Source organism: Loxodonta africana, chromosome 1 (genome assembly GCF_030014295.1).
Source record: "Loxodonta africana isolate mLoxAfr1 chromosome 1, mLoxAfr1.hap2, whole genome shotgun sequence".
Taxonomy (NCBI): Eukaryota; Metazoa; Chordata; class Mammalia; order Proboscidea; family Elephantidae; genus Loxodonta; species Loxodonta africana.
This window is the reverse complement of record NC_087342.1, coordinates 57,122,827-57,143,240: the sequence shown is the minus strand read 5'-3', so window position 1 is coordinate 57,143,240 and position 20,414 is coordinate 57,122,827.

The window sequence follows — 20,414 nt, the reverse complement described above, 5'->3', positions numbered from 1 at the left end:
TCTGAGTGTGAATGTGGGCTCTGTGACCTTGAACCAGACAAACTCTCTAAGCTCAATTTGCTCATCCATAAAATGGGGGATCTGGTACCCATGCATCTGACAAGGTTGTCCTTACCTTGAAATGTTCTTACTATTAAACGATGCATGTTAAATGTCAAGTCTTTGCAGATATTGGGCACTATCATTGAATCATTAGGATGATTTCCAAATAAAAAAACTCTGTGATTTGAATTTTTTGGTCAGCCTCTTGAAACTCAAAGTTACCTCCTTCTATATGTGAAAATACTTATTTCTCTTCCTTAACATTACTTTTTCACCTCCTTCATTCCACCATTTGCCTCAGAGCTATATTATCAGAGTCCATATGATTTTGTTTTCTTCTCCTTCTTCTTCTTTCTCTTCTTCTCCTCCTCCTTCTTCACCTTCTTCTCCTCTTCCTCCTTCTTCTTTCATATTATTAACCAAAGCACAAATGTCATGGCCAATTGTAATTTAAGCAGAGACCTAAACAAGGCAAAGGAAGTGAAGCGCAGTTGAAATTGAGAGGCAGCAAATAGTCAAAAGCACAAATCAGACTGATAACGAAATTATTAGAAGTGAATACCTTTATGATGAGCCAACATGAACTTCCTTTGGGATGACTTAGTAACAAGAATGATGCATTACCTCTGCCCTGGCTTCTGGCCAGACCAGCCCTGGAAAGTGTGGTCAATCTCTCTAACTGAACTTGGCATTTGGAAATAAAGCTAAACCTCATCAACAGTATGAAGAGTTTCCCACTGCTCAGTAAACTATTTGCGAAAGAAAAGAGAGAATAAGAAGTATAAATATCTGAAGATCATAAAACGAATAATGTAGTCTTCTGGCCATTCCAGCCTCAAGACCATCCTGGTCATCTATAGCCATCCATTACTTGTAACTCCACTTCTCCTTCATAGGGTTGCTGTACAATTTGTTCCCTACACTAGGGCCCCCAGAATACGGGCTGGGTGCAGGGTGGGAGGGCCAGCCCCTGCTCCATTCAACAAGCCATCTGCATCCCCCGGGAGGAGCACCTTTTTCTAACTCACACAAAGGCATTATGGTGTCAGCTAGCATTAGCCCACTCTCCCTATACATTTGGTGAAAAATCTCTTACGGAAACCACTTCCTCCTTGCTTATTCCTGGCATGTATTAAACCAACTGCCTATTAGTCAATTTCTTCTCCCTTCCAGGTAGCATAGGTAGTGGAGCAAGCATAACAATTTGGATTTAGACTGAACTCATCTTGAACTCCACATCTGCCACTTGCCATCCAAATGACCTGGAAGAAGTTACATACGTTCCCTGAGCCTCACTTTGCCTATCCACAGATGGGACATAGAAAAAGCTGTTCTTGAAGGATAGTTTAAGGACTAGAAGCTTGGGTACTTGGCACAGAATGAGGATAGCCGTTTACAGTCAGCAAATCATCAGGAAAAGAAAAAGCCTTTCTCGAAGTTTCTAGGGGAGAAGAAATCTTTCCTGACCCCTATCTTTTTTTTTTTTTTTTAATCTTATAGAAACTGTGCCAAGTGGACTGGGTTTAAAAAAACTGTTTCTATACCTCACGTTAAAGCAATCTGAAGATAAAAAAAAAAATACAAATTTTCCAAACAGAAATATGTCGCACCCACTTTTTATCTACCCTTTAGAATACAATTAAAACAATTTCTTGTCAAGCCAACTCTGACTCCTGGGGACCCCATGTGTGTCAGAGTAGAACTGTGATGCATATGGTTTTCAAGGGCAGAGTTTTCAGAAGGAGATTGCCAGGACTTTGTTCTGAGGTGCCTCTGCCTAGACTTGAACCTCCAACCTTTCGGGCAAGAAGCACTAATACATTAAAAAAAGGATTCAATTTACGGTTTCTGGATTCGTGTGCTGCTTTTCAAGGGAAACATATAGTTCATAATGAAGTATACTTCTAGATTTTGGATGTACATGTTTCTCTTACAAAACTAATATCATCAACAATGACAAAGGCAAAGCTTTTATAGATGACAAATGAGTCAGAGGTACAGAAACAAAAACAATTGATTAAGCAGTGTATCAGCAGAACCTAAGGCTGGGGATGAGAAAAACTAGGCAACACCTGGGACTTTCCAATTAGGCCTCAGGATTCCTTTGTGTACAGAGAGGATTGAATTAGAGAACTTGGTTAAGTTGGTGACATATTAGAACTGAGAGGGGTGTAGTGATCACATGGCCCGGCTTCCTCGTTGCTCAAATGAGGGATCAGAGACCCTGGGAGTCACACAGCTTACTTAGTGGCAAAGCTACTGCCACAATCCAAGTTTTCGTGACCCCTTGTCATTCTTATTAGTTGTCGTCGAGTCAGCTTCAACTCATGGCAACCCTAGTATAACAGAGCAAAATGTGCCTGGTCCTGAGCCATCTTCCAAACGATTGGCGTATTTGCATCCAATAGGACAATATTCTGTTCTGATCAATAGAGTTTTCACTGGCTGATTTTTGGAAGTAAATCATCTAGTCCTTTCTTCCTAGTCTGTCTTAGTCTGGAAGCTCTGCTGAATCCTGTCCACCATGGGTGACCCTGCTGGTATCTGAAATACCAGTGGCATAGCTTCCAGCATCACAGCATCATGCAAGCTACCACAGTACAACAAAGTGACAAATGGTTGTTGGTCTGACCACCTACCATCGGGGAGATCTCTATTTCATCTGCAATGACAGTAAGTGCTTACCTAAGGGGACCACCATTATTCTGATGGTATAGGCAAGAAATTTCAGGTCTACTTCTTCTTGGCCTGCACTTACTCAGATTAAGCCCTATGAGGGGCAGCCTAATGGGAGAGGCAATAGTGGTATAAAGCGGGAAGACGTCATCCAGGAAATGGGTTTGGCCTCTAGTTTTCTGCTTGGCTCATGGCTTCTATGCCTAGTATAGTACCTGACACACACTAGGAGTTCCATAAATCTTTATAGAATGAACAAACTTTCAAACCTTGTCAAAGAAATGTAATCATGATGTTCGTGGCCTTTTGCTGGTTAGCCAGGAAAGTAGCAAAGAAAGGAAGACGGTAGAGCATAAGTAGAAAGATTAGGTGCTGAACAGCCAGGAAGAATGGGTTTCCAATCCTATCTTTACAATCTACCTGCTGAATAATCCAGGAAAAGTTACTTGCTCTCTCTGAAATTTGTTTCTCTCAACTGTAAAATGGGATAAGGAAGTTAATTTCACAGAGTTTTATGAAGATTACACGAGAATATTTATTAACCACATGGCATTTGCCTGGTACAGATTAGGAGTTCAATAAATAATAAACCAGTTGCCATCAGGTTGGCTCTACTCATGTGCGTCAGAGTAGAACTGTGCTCCACAGGGTTTTAAAAGGCTGATTTTTCCAAAGTAGATCACAAGGCCTTTCTTCGGAGGCACCTCTGGGTAGACTCAAACCTCCAATGTTTCAGTTAGCAGCTGAGTGTGTTAACCGTTTGCACCTCCCAGAGACTCCTAGTAAATAGTAACTAAGGCAAAAAGAGAAGAAATTGGAGATAGGAGTCCCATTTGGGTTTTAAATTGCAGTGTGCATAGAAGTAGCCCCATCTTATAACATTATATCCCATTAGACTGTGGACACATCTACAAGCAAATCAAACCCTATCGTGACCATATCTCACTTCCTTTTACTTTCTCCTCTTACTTTGGTTATGATTTCATTTGTGGGTTTGAGTGCTGTAAACACTCATCTTGACTCATGGGGAACTAAGATGGTGCCTTGAGGCCCAGAGCCTGCACTCCTGTCCTGGAGGGACAATCATGGCTCTGCCCTCTCTGCCCAGTATTGGTATAAGAGTGACTCTTTCCCAAGGCCCTACCAGCCACTTGTTTCCACACCCTTGCTCCCAGAAACCCAGGCTAGAAAAGGCTCGGGGGACTGACCAACTGGGGCAAACCTTCTAGCAGCTCAGCACTCCTTTACGAGTGTGACTAGGGTAACATAGCACCACCATCACCACCAGAACTCCATCCCACCCTAATCCCCAAGTTGCTGTCCTCTGCAACTGCTCAGATCCTTTCTCTGTTTGGCAACCTGGGTTCCAGACCTAAAGAAAATTGTGAAGCCTCAGGCATGATTTGTCCAAGGTCACAAGTGGCAGAATAAATGGCAAAATTGGCCCTAGAACCAAGATCTGTTGATTTATTGTTAATCCAGAACCCTTGACTCCACTCTGACCCATTCACAACCCTCTGGGTCCCACTGTGATGGTAAACATGGAACTTGAAGAAAGCTGTCTGTGTTGCTGAACTGTTCTCAGTGAAATGAGCTTAGAAGATAACATTACAGTTAGCCTCCTTCTGTAATATTGCTTTTAATGCAACCCTGGAGTCCCTTGGTTTGGTGCTCTGCATCTCTTTGGTCTGTCTTAGAAAGGAAGTCGTGGAATAGCGGAAGCATGGGACTTTGATGTACTGCTCCTTCCAAGACACCGCATAGCAGAGTCCCCCACAGCAGCTCTTGTGGGTAAGACACAGTGCCCAGGTCTGAGTGATAGGGAATGTAGCTAAAGGGAGCTCTCTGTAGCCATGCAATCAGAGAATTTAAAGCTGGAAAGAACCTTAGATGTCAACACATTCAACTCTCGTCTTGTGTTTGTGACACTGGAGAGAAGAAGGGACTTATCCAAAGTCACAGCAAATTCTTCTTCTCTCCTTATAAAGGGCAGCCTCTTTATACATCTGACCAGGGTGGCCATGCAGGGAGCACTGGGACTCTCTCATCTTTGTAAATAATATAGAGAATAGAGCCGGGGGTGCACCAGAGGAGGAGAGGATGCAAGTGTCCAGGCACCTGAGGCTATTGACACCACTCTGCTCTCAGGAAAAAGGCCTAAAGCTCTGAGCCTATTCTCTCTTGACAAAAGGAAAGTGTGTTACCAGGTTTTCTCCTATTTGGAGTGGGATAGGAGTTTAATTCTCTCAGCCTTCCAGAAAACAACACAACACTCAGATGACTAATATTTATTAAACACTTCCTACTTTTTATGTGTCAGGCACTCTTCTAAGAGTATAGATATTCTCACTTAATTCTCGAAACAACCTATGCATTGTCCTCCCCACGCCTAGAAAATCGGTCTTTAAGAGATTAAGTAACAGAAACCTGAAGTCACAGAATAACTAGTGATGCTAGAAGTCAAACCCAGTCTAATGGCCAAGTCCACATTCCCACTACAGTACTGGTCCTCTACCATTTTCAAGGAGTTAATTTCCCTTCTCAGCAAAATGGGGCAACTATAGGGTTGAATGATGGCTCCCAAAAAAATACGTCCACCACAACTTTCGAAAGTGACCTCGCTTGGGAAAAGGATCTCCACAGATATAATTAAGTTCAGGATCTTTTTTTTTTTTTTTTTTTAACATTTTACTGTGCTTTGATCATATGCTACCTCCTGAACAGTTGAATGGTTGAATATTGACCAGTTATTTTTGGTACAGTGACTCTATGTATTCCTTCCATCTTCTTTTGATGCTCCCTGCATTATTCAGTGTTTTCGCTGTAGAATATTTCAGTTTTGCAGCTTGAGGCTTGACTTTTTTCTTTACTTCTTTGAGCTTGAGAAATGCCGAGTGTGTTCTTCCCTTTTGGTTTTCTAACTCCAGGTCTTTGCACATGTTATTATAATACTTTATTTTGTCTTCTCGAACCACCTTTTGAAATCTTCTGTTCAGCTCTTTTACTTCATCATTTCTTTTGTTTGATATTCATAAGGTTTTCACCAGCCGTTTTTTTTTTTTTTTAGAAGTAGACCGCTAGGTCCTTTTTCTTTGTCTGTCTTAGTCTGCAAGCTCCGCTGAAACCTCTCCACCATAGATGACCCTACTGGTATTTGAAATACCAGTAACATACCTTCTAGCATTACAGCAACACATGAGCCACCACAGCACGACAAACTGACAGATGTGAGGTAGCATATGATCAAGAGCCAATGGTACTGAAGGAAGAAGTCCAGCCTGCATTGAAGGTAATGGTGAAAAACAAGGTTCTGTGAATTGATGAAATACCAAGTGAGACACTTCAATAAACAGATGCAGCACTGGAGATGCTCACTCATCTATGTCAATAAATTTGGAAGATAGCTTCCTGGCCAACTGACTGAAAGAGATCCATATTTGTGCCCATTCCAAAGAAAGGTGATCCAACAAAATGCAGAAATCATAAAAAGTCATTAATATCACACACAAGTAAAATTTTGCTGAAGATCATTCAAAAGCAGTTGCAGCAGTGCATAGACAAGGAGCTACCAAAAGTTCAAGCCAGATTCAGAAGAAGATGTGGAACAAGAGATATCATTGCTGGTGTCAGATGGATCTTGGCTGAAAGACAGAATATCAGAAAGATGTTTACCTGTGTTTCATTGACTATGTAAAGGCATTCGACTGTGTGGATCATAACAAATTATGGAATAACACTGCAAAGAATTGGAATTCCAGAGCACTTAATTGTGTTCATCAGGAGCCTGTGCATAGACCAAGAGACTGTCATTCAAACAGAACAAGGGGATACTGTGTGTTTTAAAGTCAAGAAAGGTGTGCATCAGGCTTGTATCAATTCACCATTCTTATTCAATCTGTATGCTGAGCAAATAATCTGAGACCCTGGACTGTGTGAAGAAGAACACAGCATCAGGATTGGAGGAAGACTAATTAAAGACATGCATTATGCAGATGGCACAACCTTGCTTGCTGAAAGTGAAGAGGACTTGAAACACTAATGAAGATCAAAGACTACAGCCTTCAGTATGGATTGCACCTCAACATAAAACAAAAATCACAAGTAAACCGATAAGCAACATCATGATAAATGCAGAAAATATTGAAGTTGTTGAGGATTTCATTGTACTTGGATCTACAATCAACACCCATGGAAGCAGCAGCCAAGAAATCAAAGGATGTATTGCATTGGGTAAATCTGCTACAAAGGACCTCTTTAAGTGTTGAAAGGCAAAACTATCACTTTGAGGACTAAGGCGTACCTAAACCAAGGCATGATATTTTCAATTGCCTCGTATGTATGTGAAAGCTAGACAATGAATAAGGAAGACTGAAGAAGAATTGATCCCTTTGAATTATGTTGTTGGTGAAGAATACTGAATATACCATGGACTACCAGAGGAACAAACATACCTGTCTTGGAAGAAGTACAACCAGAATGCTCCTAAGAAGCAAGAATGGTGAGACTTTCTTCTCACGTACTTTGGACATGTTATCAGGAGGGACCAGTCCCGGGAGAAGGACATCATGCTCAGCAAAGTAGAGGGGTATCATAAAAGAGGAAAACCCTCAAGGAGATGGACTGACGCAGTGACTGTAACAATGGGCTCAAGCATAACAATTGTGAGGATGGCGCAGGACCGGGCAGTGTTTCATTCTGTTGTACATAGGGTCGCTATGAGTTGGAAATGACTTGATGGCACCTAATAACAACAACACTGTGCTTTACGTGAAAGTTTACACAGCAAATTAGTTTTCCATTCAATACCTCATACATTGATTGTTCCATGACGTTGGTTGCAGTTCCCATAATGTGTCAGCACTCTCCTCATTTCTGCCATGGATTACCCGTTTCCATTCCTCCAACTTTCCTGCCCCTCCCTGCATTCTCATCTTTGCTTTTGGGCATATGTTGCCCTTTTGGTTTCAAATAGTTGATTGTTCTAAGAAGCACATTCCTCACAGCTGTTATTATTTATTTTATATGCCAGCCTATTATTTGGCTGAAAGGTGGCATCTGGGAGTGGCTTCAGTTGTAAGTTAGAAGGATGTCTTAGGGAAACAGTCTTGGGGATTCCTCCAGCCTCTGTCAGACCAGTAAGTCTGGCCTTTTTCATGAATTTGAATTTTGTTCCACAATTTTCACCCATTCTGTTGTGTTCCTAGTCAGAGCTGTCGGTAGTGGTAGCTGGGCACCATCTAGGTCTTTTAGTCTCAGGCTAGAGGAGGCTGTAGTTCATGTGGGCTAATTCTTTAGACTAGTTGCTTCTTTGGGCTAACTGCTTCCTTGGGTCTTTGGTTTTCTTCACTCTTCTATGCTCCAGATGGAAAGAGACCAATCGTTGTATCTCAGACGGCCGCTTGCAAGCTTTTAAAACCCCAGATGCTACTCACCAAACTAGGATGTAGAACAGCATCTTTATGAACTGTGTTATGCCAATTGACCTAGTTGTCCCCCAAGACTATGGTCTTTAGACTTCAAGTCCCATAGCTCAGTCCTGTGAGGTGTTTGGTTATGTCTAAGAAATTTCCATAACCGTTGTCCCTATGTGCTCTACTACATAAGTGAATATACATGCAGCACATACAAATATGTATGTAGAAATATCCATAACCATATCTACATGTGCACGCAGGTGTCCTGCCACACCTATTTAGCATACATGTCTGTTTATGTATCCACTTACAAATTATTGTTTGTTATTAATGTTGCAGGATTGTATATGTTACAGTATTTACCATACCAATAAAAAATAGTTGCTGTAAAAACGGCTTGGGGGCAGTGTCTGACATCCTCCAGCCCCACAAGGGGGAGTATTATAGGGGGAAGGAGAACAAAAATCAACAGCGAAGACTGACCCCCATGAGGCAGAGGCCATACAAGCCTCTGCCCTCCTCTATCTTTACCAACTCTGTCACCAATCATCCCTCCCATGGCACTCTCTACTTCTCTGCTGGGTTTGATAATTCATTGCAATGGCCATACAGAACTCATAGACCATACTGACAATTATGGGGTTTATTAGGGAAGTAATAGTTATAATTCAGGCTCAGGAACACTCAGGATGTAGTTCTTCAATCAGGACAGCATCTTCCCAGCTGTGCTTGCAGGCACACCTCTCCCTAGCCCTCAGTCTCTGTCTAAAGGCACTCAGCTTTCTCTCTCTGTGGGCCGGGGAGTGGGAGGCCCACCATGCCGCCTCCTGCTGCTGGATCTCTACTGCTAGGCCTCTCCTTCTGGCCTCTCTTTCCTTGGTGGTGAAGGGCTCCTCCCTCTGTTCTGGAATCGGCTCTCTTTTAAGGCAAAACTGACCAAACCCCTTGGTAGGCCACTATTGCCCTACCACGCAATCACCTGGGTGGAAGGTACAAGCCCATGGCTAGAAAGGCCACACACAAAACTAATTAATTCCACCACAGTTGCCCTGTATTCCTGTGCACCTCTCAGTCTCTTCCTTTGCCTTGGTGGCGCTGTGCTGACTTTTTGCATATTGTGTATTGCCTTTCTCTTCTTCAGAATTCATACCTATCTGCTATCTAGTTAGTGATTCTCCCTCCTTTCTCCCCCCATCCCTGGTAACCATCAAAGAGTGTTTCATTCTGTGTAAACCTATTCTTGACTTTTTATAATAGTGGTCTCACACAATATTTGTCCTTTTGCGATTGACTTATTTCACTCATTATGTCCTCCAGATTCATACATGTTGTGAGATGTTTCGTGGATTCATCATTATTCTTTGCAGTTGGGTAATATTTCACAATATATTCATCCATTCATCTGTTGATGGACGCTTAGGTCATTTGCATCTTTTGCTATTGTGAATAATGCGGCTGTGAATACGGGTATGCATATGTCTATTCATGTCACAGTTCTTATTTCTCTAAGATACATACCCAGGAGTGAGATTGCTGGATCATATTGTATTTCTAGTTTTTTAAGGAAGTACCATGCCGTTTTCCGTAGAGGCTGTACCATTTTATAGTCCCACCAACAGTGTATAAGAGTTCTAATCTCCCCACAACCTTGCCAGCATTTATTGTTTTATTTATTTATTTATAGATCAGTGAAAAAAAAAAAAATTTTTTTTTTTTCTAATGGCTAATGATAGCAAGCATCTCTTCATGTGTTTGTTAGCTGCCTGAATGTCTTCTTTGGTGAAGTGTTACTTCATATCCTTTGTTCATTTTTTAATTGGATTGTTTGTCTCGTTGTTGTAGAGGTGTTAAAGTTTTCTATAAATTTTAGAGATTAGACCCTTGTCTGATATGTCATTGCCGGAAGTTTTTCCCTTGTCTGTAGGTTCTCTTTTAACTCTTTTAGTGAAGTCTTTTGATGATCTTAAGTATTTAATGTTTAGGAGATCCCAGTTATCTAGTTTATCTTCTGGTGTATGTGCATTTTTAGTTATGTTTGATAGTCTATGTACATCATAAATTAGGGACCCTAGCTTTGTCATTATGTTTTCTTCCATGAGCTTTATAGTTTTATCTTTAACATTTAGGTCTTTGATTCATTTTGAGTTAGTTTTTGTGTATGCTGTGAGGTATGGATCCCTTTCATTTTCTTGCAGATGGGTATCCAGTTTTGCCAGTACCATTTGTTAAAGAGACTATCTCTTCCTCATTTAATGGACTTTGACCCTTTGTTGAAAATAAGCTGTTTTGACTACCGTGATTGTATAGTAGGTTCTGAGATCAGGAAGTGTGAGGCCTCTTACTTCGATCTTCTTCTTCAATAATGCTTTTGCTATCCTGGGCCTCTTTCCTTTCCATATAAAGTTGCAGATTAGTTTTTTCCATTTTGTTTAAGAATGTTGTTGGAATTTGGATCAAGACTGCATTATATCTGTAGATCGCTTTGGGTAGTATTGACATTTTTACAATGTTAAGTCTTCCTATCCATGAGCATGGTATGTGTTTCTATTTATGTAGTTTTCTTTTGGTTTCTTGCAGTAGCTTTTTGTAGTTTTCTTTGCATAAGTCTTTTACATTTGAACCAACCAAAAAAAAAAAAAAAAAAAAAACCAACTACTGCTGTCGACTCGATTCCATCTCATAGAGACTCTAGAGGACGGAATAGAACTGCCTCATTTGGTTTTCAAGGAACACTTGGTGGATTTGAACTGCCAACCTTTTGGTTAGCAGTCATAGCTCTTAACCAGCATGTCATCAGGGTTTCCAAAAACCAAACCCATGGCTGTCGCATCAGTTCTGACTCATAGCAACCCATAGGACAGAGCAGAACTGCCCCATACAGTTTCCAAGGAGCGCCTAGTGGATTCAAACTGCCAACCTTTTGGTTAGCAGCCATAGCTCTTAACCACTACACCACCAGGGTTTCATATATTCCTAGTTAGATTTATTCCTAAGTATTTTATCCTTTTGGGGGCTATTGTAAATGGTATTGACTTCCTTATTTCCTTTTTGGAGTTCTTTTTTTTAGTGTAGAAGAATCCAACTGATTTTTGTATGTTTATCTTATACCCTACCACTTTGCTGAACCCTTCTATTAGTTCCAGTAACTGTCTCGCATAGTCTCTGCAATTTTCTACATATAGGATCATGTCATCTAAGAACCGGGATAGTTTTACTTCTTACTCACCAATTTGGATGCCCTTTATTTCCCTTTCTTGTCTTATTGTTCTAGCTAGGACTTCCAGTACAATACTGAATACGAGTGGTGATAAAGGGCATTCTTGTCTGGTTCTGTTCTCGGGGGGAATGCTTTCAGCCTCTCTCTGTTGAGAATAATGTTGGCTGTTGGTTTTGTATTAAAAAAAAAAAAAAAAAAACCAAACCCGTTGCTGCCGAGTAAGTTCCGACTCATAGCAACCCTACAGGACGGAGTAGAGCTGCTCCATAGAGTGCCTGGTGGATTCAAACTGCTGACCTTTTGGTTAGCAGCCAAGCTCTTAACCACTGCACCACCGGAGATCCTCCAGAAGCTAGAAGAGGCAAAAAAAAAAAAAAAAAAAATGATCCTCCTCTAGAGGCTTCAGAGAAAGCATGGTCTTGCTGACAGCTCGATTTTGGACTTCTGGCCTCCAGAACTATTATTGTGAAACTGTTGTCCTAAGCCAAATTTCTGTTATTGTAAGCCACCCAGCATGTGGTAACTTTGCAGCAGCCTCAGGAAACCAGCACAAATGGGAAGCCTCATGATTTGCCACTCCCCAGGCATTCTGTATATACTCTAGCCCTGCTTGGCTGTCTCAGCCACAGCCCAGGAATGGAGAGTCCCACTGGGGATCCTTGGCTTCTAGTCTCATCCTGGTCTTCTGAGTCCCACTCTGTTGGGATGGGCTGTGTTGCCCAGAAAGAAAATTTTCTACAGCTGGAGCTGGAAAGGGAGGAGGTAGCCCATCCAGGACCCTGCCACAGGGCTGGGTGGGGCAGCTGAGAGGGGACAGACCTGGATTGTCCATAGCTCACAGACCAGAAGGCCAACAGACCCAAAGATGTCAACCGAAGGAGTGCTGGGGAGGGAGACAGCCTAGGACAGCTGGGAACACTCTTCTGGATCCTTCTCAGGAATTGCAGAAATTGTACCCTCCTTGTGGCTTGCCTTTGCTGCTCGATGGTAAGTTCACAGCAGCAGAGCAAGTGTTTTCCTGTAGAACATTTCAGAAACCAGGGCGTTGTCCTGGGTTGCTGTGCGGCATCCTCTCTAGAAGGATCCAAAGCTATTGGTGGAGGCATGTTGGAAACCCCTGAGGGAGTGGAATCCCTCACAGCTAGGGCTTTGTTATTTCTCAATATCCACAAGAAAGCCCTGTTTTCAGAAATGGGGCTTGAATGCTGGCTGCAGCTGAAAGCGGCCCAGTTCCCCAGCAACCCCAGCACCTCATCGCTGTGCCTCTTTATAATGTATGGGGAACATTCATTTGCTTTTCTATGCATGGGTAGGTTGAGCCACTCCATCCCTGACTTGGACTCATCCTTCCTTTCTAAAGTTCTCCCTGCAGCCCCGTGTTCTCCTCATTCAGACTAACAATAGCTTTGGCAATAACCAGGTAGCAGCAGGGAAGAGCTACAGTTTAATAAAGGCAGGCCCGTTGGCCTCACACGACCGACACTTAAAGCTCTAATAAAGCCCTTTAATCGTTCCAGGGCTGTGGTTTCCATCCCTGCGCCTGCGAATGGCTTTCTCTAGTGGAAAAAAAAAAAAAAAAGTGAAAGAGAGCTTTATTTACATTTCAGAAAGAGTTGAGAACGGTCTCTGAGCCGGGTGGCAAAGGGAGTCTGGTGTATGATTGAGTCAGGGGAACATGGTTCTTCAACACAGTCAGGTAATGGCGCACTCAGGGTTTTCCCAGGAATCTAGAAGTTTCTAGGGTGAATGGTTTCCCAGTTCACCTCTACTCTGAAGTCCTTAAAAAATAGCTATCTTGTTTCTCAGAATTTCTTCTTGTGTAGAGAAACTATTTTCATTCTCACCAAAACTGTGCAGTAGAATAGAAAAGGCACCCTCTCAGAAGTGTCCTTTTGTTTAAATTCCACCGTGTGATAGAACTTTCTAGAATATGAGCCAAGAGTTCACACCACTCAGCATCTCACTTGTGTTTCTACTACGTGTGGGGCTGTTTTTATAAATTGTTTTTTTTTTTTTTCTTTTCAGTTACAAATTCATGTATGATCTTGGTTAAAACTTCAAACACTCATGAAATGTATCATTTGGGAACTGAAAGACCCTATAATCATAGCTTTGAGATCTATACATGTGTAAGGTTTTTATTGCAATTTTTCATCTTAGTTATGGGGAAAACAAAGGGCTGCTGACTGGATGGGAAGGTTGCCCCGGGAAATCCACAACAGAATTAGGTAATTCTTCTTAATTTGCTAGCAGAGCCTCCCTCCTTGGAAGTGGGAGCAATTTTAACTTTCGTAGCTACTTTCTCAGCCCAGATAAAACTTACTTTCAGCAGGTAAACTAGCTGCCATCAAGCTGACTCTGACTCATGGCAACTCCATGTGTGTCAGAGCAGCAGAGTTCAACTGTGCTTCTCAGAATTTACAATGGCTGGTTTCTTGGCAGTAGATCACCAGGCCTTTCTTCCAAGGCACCTCTGGGTGAACTCAAACCTCCAACTTTTGGGTTAGTAGCTGAGCACATTAACCTCTTTATATCACCGAGAGACTTCTTCAGCAGGTAGAGCCCCTGTAAACAGTGACTGGTGTGAATAAAAGGCAAGTAGGCTAGTAACTACAACAGCGTATTGCTAAAGCGTGTGCTGAAGCAGAAGAAGGAGAAGTAGCACACCCAGCCTAGCTGTTCCCCCCAGCCCTGGCCCTGGCTGTAATTGGATACATACAAGTTTCTTCCTTACGGTCACCACTACCCTGAAAATGGGTTTGGGGTTAAGGTCGTCCTCTTACAGACTCCTGTGTGTCTGGGGTCAGTCTCCTTCCTCATAGTGAAACCTTCTGCTTCTCCTTTCTCTATTTCAGGCTGGAGTCAGACAGTCCCTGTGTACCACCAAGCTTGACTACAATGGGAGAGAGATCGTTGGGGCATACCCAGACACTTTTGAATATTGACACTGTGGTTTCTTGCTAGGTTGGCTCAGATATAAATTCACTCATCAAAGCCTATGCCTTTGATGGTCTAGGCTTAAAAGTTCTCCTTCAGCTCTGCAAGCTCCAAACGTGCTCCCAGCCTATATGATTGAATTAGTCATTATTTAGCCTCTCCCCTTCCTCTTGTCTCTCCCAGCACCCGCATGTGGTGGGAGCTCAGGTTCCCTCATTAACTCTGATCACACAGACCCTGCTACCAGCACCTACAACACAAGGCTTGCATGCAATTCAAAAAACAAAATGAATTAAAACTCAGAGATTAAAGGAAGATTTCTAGTTTTTATCTCAGCCTTTAACAAAAAATGCCACAGAAAGTGTGTTCTGAAATCCATGGTTTCTTTTTTTCAATTGCGGTAAACTATAGCTAGCATATAAACTAGCAGAAACTCTGCCAATTCAACCATTTTTAAATGTACAATTCAGAGTGACATTAATTACATTCACAACTTATTTCTATCCATCACCACCATCTAATTCCAAAACTTTTTCATCACCTCAAACAGAAATTCTGTACCCACTAAGCAATAACTCCCTCTTCTTTTCTCCCCTCAGCCCATGGTAACCTCTAATCTTTCTGTCGCTACAAATTTGCCTATTATATCAAAACAAACAAACAAATGAACAAAAAAACCTGTTGCCATTGAGTTGATTCTGACTTATAGAGCTGCCCTATAGGGTTTCCAAGGAGCTGCTGGTGGATTTGAACTGCCAACCTTTTAGTTAGCAGCCAAGCTCTTAACCACTGAGCTACCAGGGCTCCCCAAATAAGTGGGATTATACAACATTCATCCTTTGTGTCTGACTTATTTCACTTAACATAATGTTTTCAAGGTTCATCCATGTTGTAGCATATATCATGTATTCCTTTTTATGGCTGAATAATATTCCACTGTATATACCCACTGCCATGCAGTCGATTCTGATTCATAGCGACCCCATAGAGTTTCCAAGGTTGTAAATCTCTACAGAAGCAGACTGCCACATCTTTCTCCATTGGAGCTGTTGGTGGTTTTAAACTGCCAACCTTTCAGTTAGCAGCCAATGGGTTTAACCACTGAGCCATCAGGGCTCCATATGTGTATACAGCTAGATCTAGATATAGATATTGTGATGGTTAAGATTGTGTGTTAACTTGGCTGGCCTTTGATTCTCAGTGTTTTGGCAGTCATATAATGTTGTGATCACTTCCCTGTTGAGATGTGATATGTGATCACCCCCATGATGGGATCTGCTGTGAGTAGCCAATCACTTGAAAGGGAGTTTCCTTGGGCATGTGGCCTGCATTTGAATATAAGCAGACATTCTGAGTTTTGTCTGCTCTGGGTCCTGCAGCCGACTCCTGTTCGTCTGATCTCCGATTCTTGGAACCTGAGCTAGCAGCTTACCTGTGATCTTGCCTACCAATCTTAGGGTTTGTGGATCTTGACAGCCTGTGAGCAGGAGCCTGCTTTCCAACCTGTCGATTTTGGGTTTCCCAGCCCCTGTAGCCATGTGAATCAGGAGAATCTTCTCTTCTGACCCACAGACTTGGGATGTTCCAGCCTCTACAACCGTGTGAGTTATTTTCTTGATATAAATCTCTCTCTCTATATATATATTTATACGCTTTACTGGTTTTGCTTCTCTGGAAAACCCATCCTAAGACAGATATAGATATATAGGTATATCATGTTTTGTTTATGGTGGCTTTTTGAAGTGGCCGTGAGTTAGGAAGGACAAGCTCTAATCAGTGCTTTTAGGGCTTTTCTATTGTGACCCGCGATAAATACATTTTACATCACCACCAAGCAGCATGTGCATGTGTACACACACACATTTAAAATAATTATTTCACCAAACAATTATTACCCATAGCGCCTGGAATGCACTTTGATATTTTACAGTCTGGCTTAGTCTAGCCTATTTCGTTAAAAAATGTTTGGGAACTAATTCATAGACAGCAGCATTTATTAGCATTCCAAAGGGTTTGGAAAGGAATTGGCACTTAAATTTTAGGGGCACACTTTGGTCAGAGGTAGCATAGGATACTGATGTTAGTTGCTGTCAAGTTGGCTCTGAGTCATGGTGACCTTATGTGTAACAGAATGAAATATCTGCTGGGTCCTGCGCTATCTTTGGGATCATTAGTATGTTTGAGTTCATTGTTACAGTTATTGTGTAGTGCCTTCCAACCTAGGGGGCTCATAGTCCAGGACAATATAGGACAGTATTCTGTTTGACCCATAGATTTTTTCATTGGCTAATTTTCAGAAGTAGATCACCAGGCCTTTCTTCTCGGTCTGCCTTGGTCTGGAAGCTCCACTGAAACCTACTCAACATGGATGACCCTGTTGGCATTTGAAATACTGTTGTCATAGCTTCCAGCATCGCAGCAACATTGAAGCCACCACAGTACAACGAACTGTCAGATGGATGGTGGAGGATAGTGGTTAAGATCCCTGTTTTGGAGTGCAGTGGTGGCTCTGGGTTCAAGTCTCAGTTGTGCTATTTAACTAGCTGCGTACACTTGGATGAGTCCTCTAACTCTCTGCTCAGCGAGGATAATGATACTTTTCTCACAAGGTTGTGAAAACAAGTTTAAAAGATAAAAATTACATGAAATGCTAATCATAATGCTTGGAAAACAGTAGACTACTGATAAAGTAGTTATTATTATTGATGGGCAAGTGTGGAATCAATCACTTGGGCATTTGCTGTGTGTCCGGCCCGCAGGCCCTGAGCTCTGCTCTCCTGATTTCACTGGAAGCCAGTCCTGTGTGGTAGGGCTATGTGGTGAAGCTGGCCTTCGTTGGGTCTCCATGATGTGGCCACTGGAATGTTTATTAGTTATAATAAGTGGAACATCATTCATTTCAGCTTCTAAGCATGCTCATGCAAGATAGACCCCTGGGGAACGTGTGTCTTAAATCTTGGCTTCTGCTCTGCCATTTTGTGTCCTTTTTCAGCAACATGATCTTGTCAAGAATGGATGCCAGGAGGTAGGAGTTTTAGTCTTTCTCTGATGTTAATGGAACTCTAGCACCTGCCCATGCTATCTCACAGGTAGGTTGAGAGAATGGTTGCATTTAAAAATACAGAGGTTTTTGAACTGTTCACAGATAAGTATTGTTATGAATTGAATTATGTCCCCCAAAAAATATGTGTATCAATTTGGCTGGACCATGATTTCCAGTATCGTGTGGTTGTCCTCCATTTTGTGATTGTAATTTTACATTAAAGAGGATTAGGGTAGGATTGATTGCAACACCCTTACCCAGGTCACATCCCTGATTCAATGTAAAGGGAGTTTCCCTGGGGTGCAGCCTGCACCACCTTTTATCTCTTAAGAGATAAAAAGGAAAGAGAAGCAAGCAGAGAGTTGGGGACCTCATACCACCAAGAAAGAGGCACCAGGAGCAGAGCGCGTCCTTTGGACCCAGAGTCTGTGCTCAGAGAAGCTCCTAGTCCAGGGGAAGATTGGTAAGAAGGCCAACAGAGAAAGAAAGTCTTCCCCTGGAGTTGACACCCCAAATTTGGACTTTTAGCCTATTTTACTGTGAAGGAATAAATTTCCTTTTGTTAAAGCCATCTACTTGTGATATTTCTGTTATAGCAGCATTAAATGACTAAGACGGGCATGTTATCAATAAGAAGGTTTTCCTATGTATTATTACTATCTATATTTCCTGGGTATTTCCATTGTGAAGATTTGTGGCTGGCATTTCATCTTTCTACCTTTCTTTACAAAGGATGAAATTCATTTCTGACTACCTTTTGAAAGCCAATTTATGCCTTGGTCATTTTATTAATAGGAACAAGGAAGGCCAGCTCCCAATCAAAGTGCTTTTGAATAATTCAATGCCCAATATTAAAGAGGAGAATTTCTGCCTGGTGTGGTTTACTCTCTACATTGTGGGGAAAATACAAGCTGCCCTTACAAAGATGTACGCCTTGGCCAGCCACTTCTCCTCCATCCACTCCCACTCCCTCAGGTGAGCTTTGCCAGCCAGGGCCCCATACACAGCTGAGAAATTTGTGCAGAAATGTAATTGTCCAGCCTGGGAAACAGCAGACACTGAAATCCAGTCTATACTCCTACCCCGAGCCCTGTGGCCTGGGCAGGGCTAGAGTCCCAGACCCTGAGGAAGAGATGCCTTTCCCTAGTTGGTCTGCCCAGAGTAGGTACCTTTTGCTAATTTACACAAACTGGCTGTATAGAATATCAGAGGCCCTGCTACCAAGTGAAAATTTTTGGAAAAATATGAGGCCAGGCAATTCCCCTGCATAGACTCCATAAGTAATGACTGCAAAAACCTTGCCTACCAACTGGTGGAATTGACCATCTGGGCTGCAGAGTCCTCCTGTACTCAGGTGGCACTAGTCCTGAATTGTCTGGATTAGCATAAAGTAGTGACAATAGGGGGAAAGAGGACTGAGTTGTTCTCTTTGCCTCTTGCTGAGGCAGTATATGCAGCAGTTAACGCTATAGCCTCAGGTATTGAGCTCACCTAGGTATGAATCAGGTGACTTTGAACCTTCGTGAAGTCCAACTTCAGTGTTTTCATTTCAAAGGCTGTTGTGTGGATTAATGAGAAGTGTATAAATTACTCGCTACAATGACTAACACTGTTCAGTAAGTGTTAGCTCTTGCCTTCTGCTCTGCCATTTCGCCGCCCACATTTTAACTCTTTTGACTTCTCGCTCCTTGGCCCGTTTTCTGCCTTCCTCCTGTCTCTCTGTTCCACTTCTCTTTCATGTACCTGGGCTTCTGAAAAGTTCACATAGACTCCAGATGTGTTGTACATCTGTATTTATCTCTTCCCCGTCAATATTTTAAGTTGCTTCATTCTTAATTTTTTTTAGGGCAAGATAAATGAGAATCCAGATGATGGATTTTTTTCCCTCCATTTTTCCAGAAATCCCATATTGACAGCTTCAAAGAAAAACTAGTTTCCATTGAGTCAATTCAGACTCATGGCAACCCCATCTGTGTCAAAGTAGAACCATGAACCATAAGGTTTTCGATGGCTGTGACCTTCTGGAAGAAGATCACCAGGGCTTTCTTCAGAGGTGCCTCTGGGTGGACTCGACCCTCCAACCTTTCTGTTAGCACCCAAGTGTTAAGCACTTGTACCACTCAGGGATTCCAAAAAGAAAAAGGTTCTGTTATACTTATTGTATTCTCTCAAAATGAGGCCAGGTGTCCCTGAAGCCATACATAGGTTTCAGTTGGTAACGGTACCACCAGGCAGGCACTCTATGGCCGTGGGAGCCCCACATTGGGTTGTTTTGTGTTTTTCTTTTTCCACCAGTTATGGGCCATTATAAAAGCTGGGGAGTTCTGGTGGGGCAGTGGTTAAGAGCTATGGCTGTTAACCAAAATGGCGGCAGTTCAAATCCACCAGCCACTCCTTGGAAACCCTACGAGGCAGATCTACTTTGTCCTATAGGGTCACTATGAGTCAGAATTGACTCAACAGCGAAGGGTTTCAATGAGTATAGAAGCTGGTGGTGAAATTCAGACAGCACAAACCAAAACTTGGAAACAGGGGGACTAGTGCAGGCATTCTGAAGACTAATGAAGGCATTTAGTCTTCAATACACTATGTTCTGAGGAATATCTAACAGTGTACTCTTAGTAAGGAGCCCCAGTGGCACAGTGGTTAAGCACTCAGCTGCTAACCAAAAGGTCAGCAGTTTGAATCCACCAGCCACTCCTTGGAAACCCTATGAGGCAATTCTACTCTATCCTATTGGGTCGCTATGCGTTGGAATTGACTCCACAGCAATGGATTTGGTTTTTTTTTTTTTTTGACCCTTAATAATTAAGTTTTTCTGTGTTAAACAACAAAAAAAATTAAATACTATCATAAAAATATCTTATTTTACAATTCAAATAATTCATCACACTTCACTGTGACTTCATTTATTAGATTGTAGAGGCTGGGAGGGACATTCAATCCAGCTGGCAATTACCTGGTTTACCAGAGGGTAAGCTTCTGAGGGCAGAAACTGTTATCTTTTTCACAGCTGTCTTACTAGTACCTAGCAGAATGCCCAGCACACAATAGCCACTCAACAAATGCTTGCAGAATGAGTGAA